The sequence below is a fragment of the Mobula hypostoma genome, chromosome 15 (genome assembly GCF_963921235.1).
Source record: "Mobula hypostoma chromosome 15, sMobHyp1.1, whole genome shotgun sequence".
Taxonomy (NCBI): Eukaryota; Metazoa; Chordata; class Chondrichthyes; order Myliobatiformes; family Myliobatidae; genus Mobula; species Mobula hypostoma.
This window is the reverse complement of record NC_086111.1, coordinates 46,001,732-46,016,124: the sequence shown is the minus strand read 5'-3', so window position 1 is coordinate 46,016,124 and position 14,393 is coordinate 46,001,732. Positions and strand designations below refer to the sequence as shown.

General features: G+C 41.0%; 1 non-coding gene across 1 annotated transcript; it reads right to left on the bottom strand.

Annotated features, from left to right (window-relative positions):
- Positions 1 to 13,876: 13,876 nt before the first annotated feature.
- Positions 13,877 to 14,003, bottom strand: LOC134357183 (U6atac minor spliceosomal RNA). Its single transcript, XR_010020540.1, has one exon. It is a non-coding gene; the product is annotated as a U6atac minor spliceosomal RNA (small nuclear RNA).
- Between the last annotated feature and the right edge of the window lie 390 nt (positions 14,004 to 14,393).

Below are 14,393 nucleotides of genomic sequence, written 5' to 3'. Positions count from 1 at the left end.
TTCATGCTAGAATCTTTCCTGTAATACCCTTGATCAGAGATTAAGGGAGCTAGGGCTTTACTCTTTGGAGAGAAGGAGGATGAGAGGAGACATTATAGAGGTGTACAAGATATTAAGAGGAGTAGATAGAGAGGATAGCCAGCACCTCTTCCCCAGGGCACCACTGCTCAATACAGGGGGACATGGCTTTAAGGTACGGGGTGGGAAGTTCAAGGGGGATATTAGAGGAAGGTTTTTTTACTCAGTGGTTGGTGCATGGAATACACTGCCTGAGTCAGTGGTGGACGCAGATACACTAGTGAAATGTAAGAGACTACTAGATAGGTATATGGAGGAATTTAAGGTGGGGGGTTATATAGGAGGCAGGGTTTGAGGGTCGGCACAACAATGTGGGCCGAAGGGCCTGTACTGTGCTGTACTATTCTATGTTCTATCTTCTATGTTCTAATACCATGGGCTCTGGCTTGTTAAGCACCCTCATGTGTGACACCTTGTCAAAGGCCTTCTGAAAATCCAAGTACACACCATCAACCAATTTTCCTTTGTTTATCCTGCTTGTTATTCCTTCAAAGAATTCCAACAGATTTGTTAGGCACGATTTTATCATGTAACTTCCAGTACCCTGAGACCTCATCCTTAATAACAGACTCCAACATTTTCCCAAACACTGAGGATAGACTGTCCAGCCTATAATTTCCATTCTTTTGTCTCTCTTCCGTCTTGAAGAGCAGAGTGACATTTGCAGTATTCTGGTCTCCCGGAACCATCTAATGATTCCTGAAAGATCATTACTAATGCCTCCACGATCTCTTCAACAACTCTTTCAGAACCCTGGGGTGTACGCCGGAGGGTCCTTCAGACCTTTCAGTTTCTCCAAGAAAAATTTCTTCCCCTCTGCCATCCAAGTCCTAAATGGACACTGAACCCTTGGACACTACCTCACTTTTTTAATATATGTTATTTCTGTTTTTTGCACAATTTTTGATCTATGCAATTGATTGATTATTTATTTATTTAATTTTTCATATTATGCATTGCATTGAACTGCTGCTGCTAAGTTAAGAAATTTCACATCTCACACGCTGGTGATAATAAACATGATTCTGACTGAACCTTCTCTCTCATCACTTCTTTAGTCCTTCCCTATCTCCTAGCTCTACTCACTTCCTTGATTAACTCTCTATCCCAGTTACTTCACCTGCTGTGAACCTCCTGATTACTTTCTCTGCCCGATGACCTTGTCTGCTTCTGATCTGCTGGTTTATCACCACCCAGGCCAGAACCTAACTGAGGCATACTGCCAGTGACAAAGTGACCCAAGATCTGTATGCAAGGTTGAAGATGCGCCTGGGGTCCTGCTGTTGTAGCTCTCTGGTTTAATTTGCATAAGGCTTAAGGGCTACTGCTGAGAATACCTCAAGACTGCTTCTCTGACGTTGTGATCATTTCATGTGTCACAAATTAACTGAAATGAAACCATGACCGTTATGATGAATTATTACATTTTATTACATGTAGGACAGATATTCTTGAATATATACTGATTCTCACAATGCATACATTAAATACTTCAACATTTCCATCCCCTATATATCAGACTAAGGGTTTGTCTCTCCTTTCGAGCCAACAAATTCCCCTTCACCCCCCTGTCATCTTCTGGTAGACAACGTTTACTCTTACTCTGAGTTACTTCTCCTCTAATTCAATTAAATTTCTCCAAATAAAAGGAGTTGTCAAGGCAACTGATATAGATCCTGTCAAAGCTATCTTTTTTGTAATACTTGGAAAAGTCTTTGTTCATCCTACATGAGCCATTGCCTTACTCTTTTTCTTGTATATTGATGATTTTGTTACCTGTTCTTTCTGATTTCTAACTTACCCTCACTTCGAACTCTTTTCTTCCCTTCCTTGACTTGCCTATTTCTATTTCTAGTGACCTTAGGCAAATAATGCCTTCAGCTATCTCAACTAAACATTTTCTCTCTTGCCTTTTCCCTATCTCTCCTGCTTCTCTTCAGATGATGCCAGAACTGTGCTTCCCTTTTTCCTTGATAAGGAATTCTCTGCATCTTGGTTAAAACTATTCTTGAATCTGTAATTCCCATTCATCCCACTATCCAGAACTCTGCCCTTCCTTCCAGATCCATAACAAAATTCCCTTTATCATCATCTTCCCTTTCACCAACCTTCACGTTCACTAGGTCACTATGTATTTTCACCACTTGCAACTTGATGCATAACAAGCACATTATCACACCAACACCTCCTCTATCAGTATTTCAAAGAGATCGTTGCCTGCAAAACACACCCAATTATACTTACAAAACCCTTTCCATGTCCCACAAGGTGAACACCTGTCCTTTGAGCTTCTTTCATCCAGGCTCTCAGACATTCAATTCAAGCACAAAATTAGTTTATTATTATTTTGACTAATTTAGCATGCTGCTTCATTGCTCATCTACACTAAGGGAGACTAAATGCAGATTGGATAATAACTTTACTGAAGACTTGCATTTGGCCAGAAGCTTTTAGTTCATTACCTTTTTAATTCTCAGTGCTATTTTGAATTCTCCATCACTAGTGTACAACACAAATCCAATGAAATTTTGGGGAGCTGTTTGTTTCCAGTGCCTTAGATCTCTAACTTTTACTAGTTTTTGTGATAGGCCATTGACCTGAAATGTTACCCCTGTTTCTCTCTCCACCTGTGCAGCTTAACCTGTTGAGTATATGCAGCATTTTTTTTCTTCATTTCAAATTCTAAACATCTGCAGCATTTCGCATATGTATTACGTTGCTGAAGATTTTTGATACTTAAATAACCATTACTATAAAATCAGCTTTGCTTTAGCATTAAACTGTAAACTTCCAAAAGAATGTCAGCATAAAGCAGGCAGGAAGATTAAATTTGTTTTAAATATTCAGGTTAAAGATAACTGTTAAATGAATTGCATTTCAGGGGTATTATGTTCATAAATTATTTTATCAGATTCTGTAGTGAACTTGATTTCCCTAATGTGAACAAACCTTAGATCAATATTTTCCCATCGACCTTGACCACTGAATTCCCACCAGTCAGATCTCAAGGATATAACATCTTAAAAGATGATTAATTTACAAGACATCTTCCATGCAGCCATCTAATTATTTGTATCTCAACAGGACATTTAACTTGAAGAGCAAAAATACAGTAAACACTACAAGTAAAAAGAGAAATGCTGGAAACACTCAGCAGGACAGTAGCCTCTGTGGAGATGTTTCAAGTCAATGATCTTTGACTAAAACATTCATAGTTGTCCCTTTAGAGGTTTGAAGAAAAGATGTACAAACATAGAAAACATTCTTCTGCCAGTCCTTGTATGATTTGTTATTTTGGTCAGATGTTTGCTGACCTGCAAGGTCTAGTCATGGAGTTCGTTTCCACATAGTTTGTCTATCATCTTTGGTTCCTGAAAATTAATCTATGATATATTTTTGGGGGGAAAAGCAATGATTTCAAATTCCATGTTATTCAGTAATAGTAGCCTATACTCTCTAATTATTTCTATAATATTATATTGGAAGGATAGCATAGTCCTGTGTATTAGAAGCGATAAAAGGAGAATGTTCCTTTGTGAAGACAAAGATAAATTTAGCAATAAAGCTGTAAATTATTTCCAGCATCAGACCAATTTAGTGAGAATGATCCATGGCATTGTTGAGGCCTATTTTGCTAGTCAGCGGTTAGAGCTGTAATCAAAGCCATTAGATTAACCTGCATGTGGCTGCTTTTGAGCTGTCAGAGAAATCAGGGCTATGATTAAATATAAATAGTCTTCAGTATCAAAATCAATGAAAACTGGGGAAATGTTTGGCAAATGCTTACTAAGAAACCAGTGCAAATATTAATCTATAATAAAAATGCTACTTACTCGTCATAGGGAACTCATATTTTACATTCAATGCTTTGTTTGGAGATGCATAGTAAATATCTCAATAACACTAAGATGTGAAGAATATTGAAAAACTGAAGGTGTGTGAATTTATTACAGGTGGTAGAAAAGAATGTCATCAAGCATAGTGTTGGATAATGTAGAATGAACAGCAAAGACCAGATATTCTTGTTAATTTAAAGCAATGAAAATAGGATAAAAATATGTTCTAGATTCTTGACTGAGCTACAGGATTATCTGCATCATATTAAAAACAAGCAGCAGAATCTGTGATGAGCCTGACCGTCAGGATACCTGCAATAGAATAGATTTAAATAATACATCTTTAGTTTAATGCATATGTTTTTTTATATGAACAGAAAACAACTCTTTAAACTGTCCTGTTATGTTAAAGGTCAGATTTTAGAGAAGGCAATAAAACAGAGAAGAAAATATAGGACACACATGTTGCCATGGCAATCAACAACAGATTAAGGGAGTAGGTCTATTGAGAGATATTATCGATGAGATCAGAGGGAGACGAGAAGCTGAAAATTTCACTCTTTTCTTATCCTAGTCAGTGCATTTATTTTATTTTGATTGCTGGAGACCACATGCATTGCCAGTCTTCATAATGTTGCAGGTAAATTTGTATTGCGATACAGCCTCAGACCAAGGACTGCCCTTTATTGGTAATGAGCTGGGGACAAATCAGCAATTTGTTACAGTTTAAAATTCATTCCATGATGCAAGCTTTGTTTGTAATGTTGCATAACCCAACCATTTAAATTATTGATATCACTACGACATAACCAAGGCACAGATGAAACAAAAATAATCGCTTTATCTCTAAACCTAGCAACTGTAAGGAACTGAAAGCAGAATTGGACAGGAACAATGGCAAGGCAAGGACTGTCTGAAAAACATTTGAAATATGTTCATATCTCTTAATTCCAGTGAGGCTATTGCATCATAAAAATTCTTCCATGAATTCTTCTGGTAAACAAATATTCCTGATGAAGGGTTGCAGCCTGAAACGTCGACTGTGCTTCTTCCTATGGATGCTGTCTGGCTTGCTGCATTCACCAGTATTTTGTGTGTGTTGCTTAAATATTCCGCCTTTACTGTATTATCCAGATTAGTAATCCATACTACCTGGTTCTTAAAGTTAGGCCACCAAAACAAAGAATCCCAGGAAGGGGCAAGCATTCTTAATATAAACAATACCATAATCAAGATAGAAACATTTTTTAAAAATCTTAGTTATCATTTCAGCATATACAAAAACAATATTGATCTTTAAACACTGTTGAACCAATTTGGTGCTAAAGCACAGCTTCACCTTCAAAGAAAATGTATAGTGACTTAATCAGAGCCAGCTCAGAATCAGGTGTATTATCACCCACATGTGTCATATGTGAGCACGTGGCCAAGTGGTTAAGGCATTGGACGAGCTACCTGAAGGTCGTGAGTTCGAGCCCCAGCCGAGGGAACGTGTTGTGTCCTTGAGCAAGGCACTTAATAACACATTGCTCTGAGATGACGCTGGTGCCAAGCTGTATGGATCCTAATGCCCTTCCCCTGGACAACATTGGTGTTGTGGAGAGGGGAGACTTGTAGTGTGGGCAACTGCTGGTCTTCCATACAACCTTGCCCAGGCCTGCACCCTGGAGATTGAAGACCTTTCAGGCACAGATCCATGGTCTCACAAGACTAATGGATGCCTTTTATGTGTCATGAAATATGTTAACTTAGCAGCAGCAGTTCAATAATAAATAAGTAAATCAATTACAGTATACTGTACGTATATCGAATAGATTAAAGATCGTGCAAAAACAGAAATAATACATATGAAAAAAGTGAGGTAGAGTTCATGGGTTCAATGTCCATTTAGGAATTGGATGGCACAGGGGAAGAAGCTGTTCCTGAATCGTTGAGCGTGTGCCTTCAGGCTTCTGTACCTCCTGCTTGATGGTAACTATAAGAAAAGGGCATGCCCTGGGTGCTGGAGATCCTTAATAATGGATGCTGCTTTTCTGAGACGCGGCTCCTTGAAGATGTCCTGGGTACTTTGCAGGCTAGTACCCAAGATAGAGCTGACTAAATTTACAACCCTCTGCAGCTTCTTTTGGTCCTGTGCAGTATCCCCTCCATACCAGACAGTGATGCAGCTCATCAGAATGCTCTCCACAGTAGAGAAGTTTTTGAATGTATTTGTTGACATACCAAATCTCTTCAAGCTCCTAATGAAGTATAGTTGCTGTCTTGCCTTCTTTATTGCTACATCGATATGTTGGGACCAGTTTAGGTCCTCAGAGATCCTGACACCCAGGAACATGAGACTGCTCACTCTCTCCACTTCTGATTTGTCTGTGAGGATTGGTATGTGTTCCTTCAGCTTACCCTTCCTGAGGTCCACAATCAGCTCTTTCGTCTTACTGACATTGAGGGCAAAGTTGTTGCTACGGCACCACTCCACTAGTTGGTATATCTCACTCCTGTATGACCTCTCGTCACCACCTGAGATTCTACCAACAATGCTTCTAGCATCAGCAAATTTATAGATAGTATTTGAGCTATGCCTAGCCACCAGTCATAGGTAAAGTGGGAGTAGAGCAGTGGGCTAAGCACACACCCCAGTGTTGATTGTCAGAGAGGAGGAGATATCTGCACAGATTGTGGTCTTCCGGTTAGGAAGTTGAGGGTCCAATTGCAGAGGGAGGTTCAGAGGCCCAGGTTCTGTAACTTCTCAATCAGGATTGTGGGAATGATGGTGTTAAGTGCTGAGCTATAGTCGATGAACAGCATCCTGACATAAGTGTTTGATTTATCCAAGTGTGTGAAAAGCCATTGAGATTGTATCTGCTGTCGACCTATTGCGGCGATAGACAAATTACAGTGGGTCCATGTCTTTGCTGAGGCAGGAGTTGAGTCTAGTCATGACCAACCTCTCAAAGCATTTCATCACTGTCGATGTGAGTGCTACTGGGGCGGGTCATGTAATGTAAAATCTATGGTTTTCTCATGTTCCTGTTGGTGGTATTTCTAAATTTACTGATGATTTTAATGTATACTATTGCATGGGAATCTTTCAAATCTTAAGAAATGATCAATAGAAGAATGTTTAGATGTCTTTTACAAAAAAAATGTATTTTTCCAAAGTGATGTTAGCATCACAGGAATCATGCGACCAAACAATCTCCTCTCCTTTCCAGGAAGGCCACCTCATGTGGTCATTCGTATCTCCCCTAGTGACTCTCATCCATGTATCAGCAGTGACAAAGAGGGTTAATGAGATATTACATTGGAGTGCAGTCCAGTTTCTACGGGACTGCACTCCAGTTTTCACATTACATTTTTGCCTGTAGCCCCATTGCATTTTAGTCACGTGTGTTGAGTTAGAGTTAAAACTCCACTCAGATTTTGTCTTCCTCAAACTAGGAGCACTGTAACCAGTTCCAGAGCTCAAGCTGAAATGAGATACCACAAAGTATTGTTAAATCTGGGATCTCTGTTGTCTGTCTGGCTGAAGTACTAACTGAATAAACTGAATGCACAATCAATAAAGCGATCAGATCCTTGATATGATCCTGCTGGGATCACGTAGGTCATGCAAAGAATCTAATGCGGCAAACCAAATTCTGCTCGTTCTCATAGTTGCACTGCCATGTAGACAATTCAATCCAGAAAACAAAGAATTTTTGGAACTAAATAATTTGATTTTTAATGCATTTTAAGCTGTTATTTATTTCATTACACCCATAATCTCCCGATTGTCAATCTTCACAAAATGTATCAAGTACATTAATTTATAATAGTTGTATTGCTATTGACACTCAGACAGAGTTGACATTTTTAATAACATTCACAGGCCTGAATCATCCAGATAACCTAGGGAAAAAATTAAATTAAATTTAAATGAGATGTCAGCAAGTCACAAAGCCTCAAGCCTAAAGTGCTCTTTGAATATCGGATTATAATTTGAATAAAGAAATTATTCCTGTTTGATAAGGCAATGAATGAATGCACATTTATCTTACTGGTAAGTAGTATGTCAAAATATAATTTTGTATTTTATTGTATGTCTTGACAATAAATAAATTAATGCAACAGAGAACATAATTTAATATTGAGAGTTGCATTTTGTTTCGGAGTGTTTAATTGTACACCCTAGATACTTTATCCTTAATAATAAATAAACTAATTAAAGGTAGAATATTAAACAAATTGCTCCAAATTGCGTGTTCTTGAGACTAAACATTTATTTTCATTATACCTTATTAAAGAGACACCTAAAAGTATCTCTTTAATATCTTAATAATAATAATGTAAATCATAACTATAATATTGTAGGCATATAGTAAAAGTTCGATACATTAAGGGACATCAAGTGAATTTGGTTCTTGAAAGGTCATAGGACTATCTGAATTTTGAGATGTGGTGTGCCTAGTATCACAACCAACAATATTCTATAACAATGGTTCGTGAAAACAAGCAACATTGTTGAATATTGAACAGGAAACAGCAAATAGGAAACAGACACATTTAAATAGTGTCTTTCACTTTCCATTTTGGATATTCCAAAACACTGTGAAGTATAGCCCACTGATTCCTCGTAAGGAACATTAAAGTCACTCAAAGCAAGCTCTCATAAACAGCAGTATAATAATCACCAGGTAATCTGTGGTTCAGGGATTGATTGAGGGTTTGGTAATTAGCTGGGGGTTAACCTTCCTATTCTTCAATGTGATACTGCTATGGTTTTATGAAAGTCTGTGAGAGCACACAGGGCCTCGGAAAGTCGACACTTTCAATAGAACAGCATTCCCCTGGCCTTGCAGTGGAGAGTCAACTTAAAAATTTTAAGCTCAGACCTCTAAAGTGGGAATTGAAACCACGAGTGCAGAATGGTACCAACTGAGCAACAGCTGCCTCTGTGATAAGTAACTCTTCTGGGTTGCGGCCTACCAGTAGCATGGGGGAAACTCACGCTATTTATTTTGGAGTCCCCATTTTAATAATTTATTCAGCACAATCAAAGTACTTTGAAGATTACAGAGTATAGTGTTCTGCTGAAGGGGTGGTATTGGGATAAGAATATCAAGTGGAAAAGAGTAACTTTGGTAATTTGCAGGAGTTGGAAATGAGATTGACTGAAAGCAAAAGTACAGGGAGGGTGAACAATCTCTCTTTACAAGACAAGCAATGGGATAAACTGTTGAGACCTGGCACAATGGAATAAGTTGTCTTTGCTTTGGAATGGTCTGTTCTCCTCTGGATAATACTGTTCCATTTGGAAAGAGATGCTTCAGCACACATAATTTAACACACAGGAGCTGTTTGCCAAAGCATGCGTTCACTGAAAGTGCGTGTTTTATCTACTACATGACATGGTAGCCACAGCACTGCAGTGCAATGGAAAAGAGTGACTAGTCAGGGAGAAGTGTGAAATTGCCGAAGGATAAGAGGGAAGAGCTTTATCGGTTGGATATCTGAGGAGCTGGGAGAGTGCATAGAAAGAAGAGGGTGGTGCCTTTTCTGTGGTTAAGAGGTGCAAGGAATAGCACAATAAGTTGATTTAACAGGGGAAAGTAATGACAAACATGAGAAGTCTAATTTGGCAGGGGGATGGCAACCGGAATGATAGAGCGGAGGAAGGGGAAAACAGAAATAAATCTAAGATAGTGAGCAATAAAGATGTCAGGAAAGACAGGCAGGTGATGGGGCAAATGTGTAGCCATTGGGATGAGTTGCAGTGCAAGAAAGTTGCAGTGAAATCAAAGCAAAAAGTATCAAATACTGGTCTTAAGGTGTTGTACTTAAATGCACGCAGCATAAGGAATAAGGTGGATGATCTTGTTGTACAGCTACAGATTGGCAGGTGTGATATTGTGGCCATCACTGAGATGTGGCTATAGGATGCATGTCTCTGGGAGCTGAACATCCAAGGATACACGGTGTATCCGAAGGATAGGAAGGTAGGCAGAGGGGGAGGCGTGGCTTTATTGGTAAGAAATGATATTAAATCATTAGAAAGAGGTGATATAGGATCGGAAGGTGCAGAATCTTTATGGGTTGAGCTAAGGAATAGCAGGGGTAAAAGGACCCTGATGGCAGTTATTTATAGGCCTCCCAACAGCTGCAGGGATGTGGACTACAAATTACAACTGGAAATAGAAAAGGCTTGTCAGAAGGGTAGTGTTATGATAATTGTTGCGGATTTTAACATGCGAGTAGGTTGGAAAAATCAGGTCGGCGCTGGATCTCAAGAGAGAGAATTTGTAGAATGTCTGCGAGATGGCTTTTTAGAACAGCTTGTTGTTGAGCCTACTAGGGGATCGACTGTACTGGATTGGGTATTGTGTAATGAACCGGAGGTGATTGGAGAGATTGAGGTGAAGGAACCCTTAGGAGGCAGTGATCATAACATGATTGAGTTCACTGTGAAATTAGAAGAAGAGAAGCCGAAATCTGATGTGCCGGTGTTTCAGTGGAGTAAAGGAAATTACAGTGGCATGAGAGAGGAACTGGCTAAAGTTGACTGGAAAGAGACACTGGCGGGAAAGACGGCAGAGCAGCAGTGGCTGAAGTTTATGCGAGAAATGAGGAATGTGCAAGACAGGTATATTCCAAAAAAGAAGAAATTTTCGAGTGGAAAAAGGATGCAACCGTGGTTGACAAGAGAAGTCAAAGCCACAGTTAAAGCAAAGGAGAGGGCATACAAGGAAGCAAAAATTAGTGGGAAGACAGAGGATTGGGAAGTTTTTAAAACCTTGCAAAAGGAAACCAAGAAGGTCATTAAGACAGAAAAGATTAACTATGAAAGGAAACTAGCAAATAATACCAAAGAGGATACTAAAAGCTTTTTCAAGTATATAAAGAGTAAAAGACAGGTGAGAGTAGATATAGGACCGATAGAAAATGATACTGGAGAAATTGTAATGGGAGATGAGGAGATGGCAGAGGAACTGAACAAGTATTTTGCATCAGTCTTCACTGAGGAAGACAGCAGGATACCGGACACTCAAGGGTGGCAGGGAAGAGAAGTGTGCGCAGTCACAATTACGACACAGAAAGTACTCAGGAAGCTGAATAGGCTAAAGGTAGATAAATCTCCTGGACCAGATGGAATGCACCCTCACGTTCTGAAAGAAGTAGCTGTGGAGATTGCGGAGGCATTAGCGATGATCTTTCAAAAATCGATAGATTCTGGCATGGTTCCGGAAGACTGGAAGATTGCAAATGTCACTCCGCTATTTAAGAAGGGGGCAAGGAAGCAAAAAGGAAATTATAGACCTGTTAGCTTGACGTCGGTGGTTGGAAAGTTGTTGGAGTCGATTGTCAAGGATGAGGTTACAGAGTACCTGGAGGCATATGACAAGATAGGCAGAACTCAGCATGGATTCCTTAAAGGAAAATCCTGCCTGACAAACCTATTATAATTTTTTGAGGAAATTACCAGTAGGCTAGACAAGAGAGATGCTGTGGATGTTGAATATTTGGCTTTTCAGAAGGCCTTTGACAAGGTGCCACACATGAGGCTACTTAACAAGATAAGAGCCCATGGAATTACAGGAAAGCTACATACGTGGATAGAGCGTTGGCTGATTGGCAGGAAACAGAGAGTGGGAATAAAGGGATCCTATTCTGGTTGGCTGCCGGTTACCAGTGGTGTTCCACAGGGATCAGTGTTGGGGCCGCTTCTTTTTACATTGTACATCAACGATTTGGATTACGGAATAGATGGCTTTGTGGCTAAGTTTGCTGACGATACGATGGTAGGTGGAGGGGCCGGTAGTGCTGAGGAAACGGAGAGTCTGCAGAGAGACTTGGATAGATTGGAAGAATGGGCAGAGAAGTGGCAAATGAAGTACAATGTTGGAAAATGTATGGTTATGCACTTTGGCAGAAAAAATAAACGGGCAGACTATTATTTAAATGGGGAAAGAATTCAAAGTTCTGAGATGCAACGGGATTTGGGAGTCCTCGTACAGGATTCCCTTAAAGTTAACCTCCAGGTTGAGTCAGTAGTGAAGAAGGCGAATGCAATGTTGGCATTCATTTCTAGAGGAATAGAGTGTAGGAGCAGGGATGTGATGTTGAGGCTGTATAAGGCGCTGGTGAGACCTCACTTGGAGTACTGTGGGCAGTTTTGGTCTCCTTATTTAAGAAAGGATGTGCTGACGTTGGAGAGGGTACAGAGAAGATTCGCTAGAATGATTCCGGGAATGAGAGGGTTAACATATGAGGAACGTTTGTCTGCTCTTGGACTGTATTCCTTGGAGTTTAGAAGAATGAGGGGAGACCTCATAGAAACATTTCGAATGTTAAAAGGCATGGACAGAGTGGATGTGACAAAGTTGTTTCCCATGATGGGGGAGTCTAGTACGAGAGGGCATGACTTCAGGATTGAAGGGCGCCCTTTCAGAACAGAAATGCGAAGAAATTTTTTTAGTCAGAGGGTGGTGAATCTATGGAATTTGTTGCCACGGGCAGCAGTGGAGGCCAAGTCATTGGGTGTATTTAAGGCAGAGATTGATAGGTATCTGAGTAGCCAGGGCATCAAAGGTTATGGTGAGAAGGCGGGGCAGTGGGACTAAATAGGATAAAATGGATCAGCTCATGATAAAATGGAGGCGCAGACTTGACGGGCCGAATGGCCTACTTCTGCTCCTTTGTCTTATGGTCTTATGGTCTTATGGTCTTAAGATCTGGAAAATCCAAACCAACACCCACAAAATGCTGGAGGAACTCAGCAGGCCGGGTAGCATCTATGGAGAAGCTGTAACTTCAGGACGGGACTCCTCATCAGGACTGGAAAGAAGGAGGAGGTCGGAGTAGGAAGTCGGGGGAGGAAGTACAAGGTGGTAGGTGATAGGTGAAACTGGGAGAGTGGGGGAAGGGGGTTAAGTAAACAGCTGGGAAGTTGATTGCTGAAAGAGATAAAGGGCTGCGGGGTGGTGGGGGGTACCTGATAGGAGAGGAGAGAAGGCCATGGAAGAAAGGGAGAGGGAGGAGCACCAGAGGGAAATGATGAGAAAGTAAGGGGATAAGGTGAGAGAGGCAAAGAGAGGAATGGTGAAGGAGAGGGAGAACAGGGCACTTACTGGAAATTTGAGAAATCAATGTTCATGCCATCAAGTTGGAGGCTACCCAGTCAGAATATAAGGTGTTGCTTCTCCACCCTGAGTGTGGCCTTATTGTGGCAGTAGAGGAGGCCATGGACTGACATATCAGAAGAGGAACGGGAAGTAGAATTGAAATGGGTGGTTACCGGAAGATCCCACTTATTCCGGTAAGGGCTCAGCGAAGTGGTCTCCCAATCTATGCCGGGTCTCACCGATATACAGGAGGCCGCACCGGGAGCGCCGGATACAGTATATGACCGCAACAGACTCACAGGTGAAGTGTCGCCTCACCTGGAAGGACTGTTTGGGGCCTTGAATGGTAGTGAGGGAGGACGCGTAGGGGCAGGTGTAGCAGTTATTCCGCTTGAAGGATAAGTACCAGGAGGGAGATCAATGGGGGGACAAGTGGAAAAAGGAGTTGCATAGGGAGCATAATGGGGGAAAGTACTGAGTTGCACGAATGCGTATAGCAGGATCTGGGTGAATACACCGCATTGCTTATTATTATTATTATTGTTATTGCTATTACTATTATTAGCTTTATTTGTTATTTGTTCATCAAAGCAAACAGTGAAATGTGCCGTTTGCATCAAATCAAATCAGCGAGGATTGTGCTGTGCAGCCCGCGAGAGTTGCCACGCATCCAGCGCCAACATAGCATGCCCACAACTCACTAACCCCTAACCGTATGTCTTTGTAATGTGGGAGGAAACCAGAGCACCCAGAGGAAGCCCGCGTGGTCACGGGGAGTACGTACAAACGCCTTACAGGCACTGACGGGAATTGAACCTCGATTGGTGATCACTGGTTGGCGCTGTAAAGCAATGCAGTAACCGCTATGCCACGTGGTTAGATGCCACTAAGTAGATGGGAATGCCTTAACCCCTTGTATGTTGCAAGGACACTAGGGCTCCTTCCACTCTCATCAACGTGAATGCTAACGTTCTCTTCTTTCTGACTAATCACTAATGCAGGTTGTGAACTGAATCTATAATTGCAGACTGTTGTTCTGGTTGGTCAACATCTCAGCTTCAACCAAGGGATCAGCTGTGTCCATTCATTGGCACGGAAGAATGCCTTTCCCTAACCTTTCACTGCCCGCCGCAGTATATAGGGAAGCATTATTAAAGCACAGTGCTGCTTTTGGGTGTCCTAAAATCCACTGGCAAACTCCTTTCTCTCCTACTCTTTCAAATTCAGCTTTTCAATTGGCCATTCAGGTCACAGAGTTGAGATTATGTCATTTAGGTCCTCCTTGTCCACAGACAATGCACTGATCGTCAGTTTTGGCAGTGAGATGATAATGAGCTGGCTGAGCTCAAACACCGGTAATGGATGTGCTGAGATTACATCC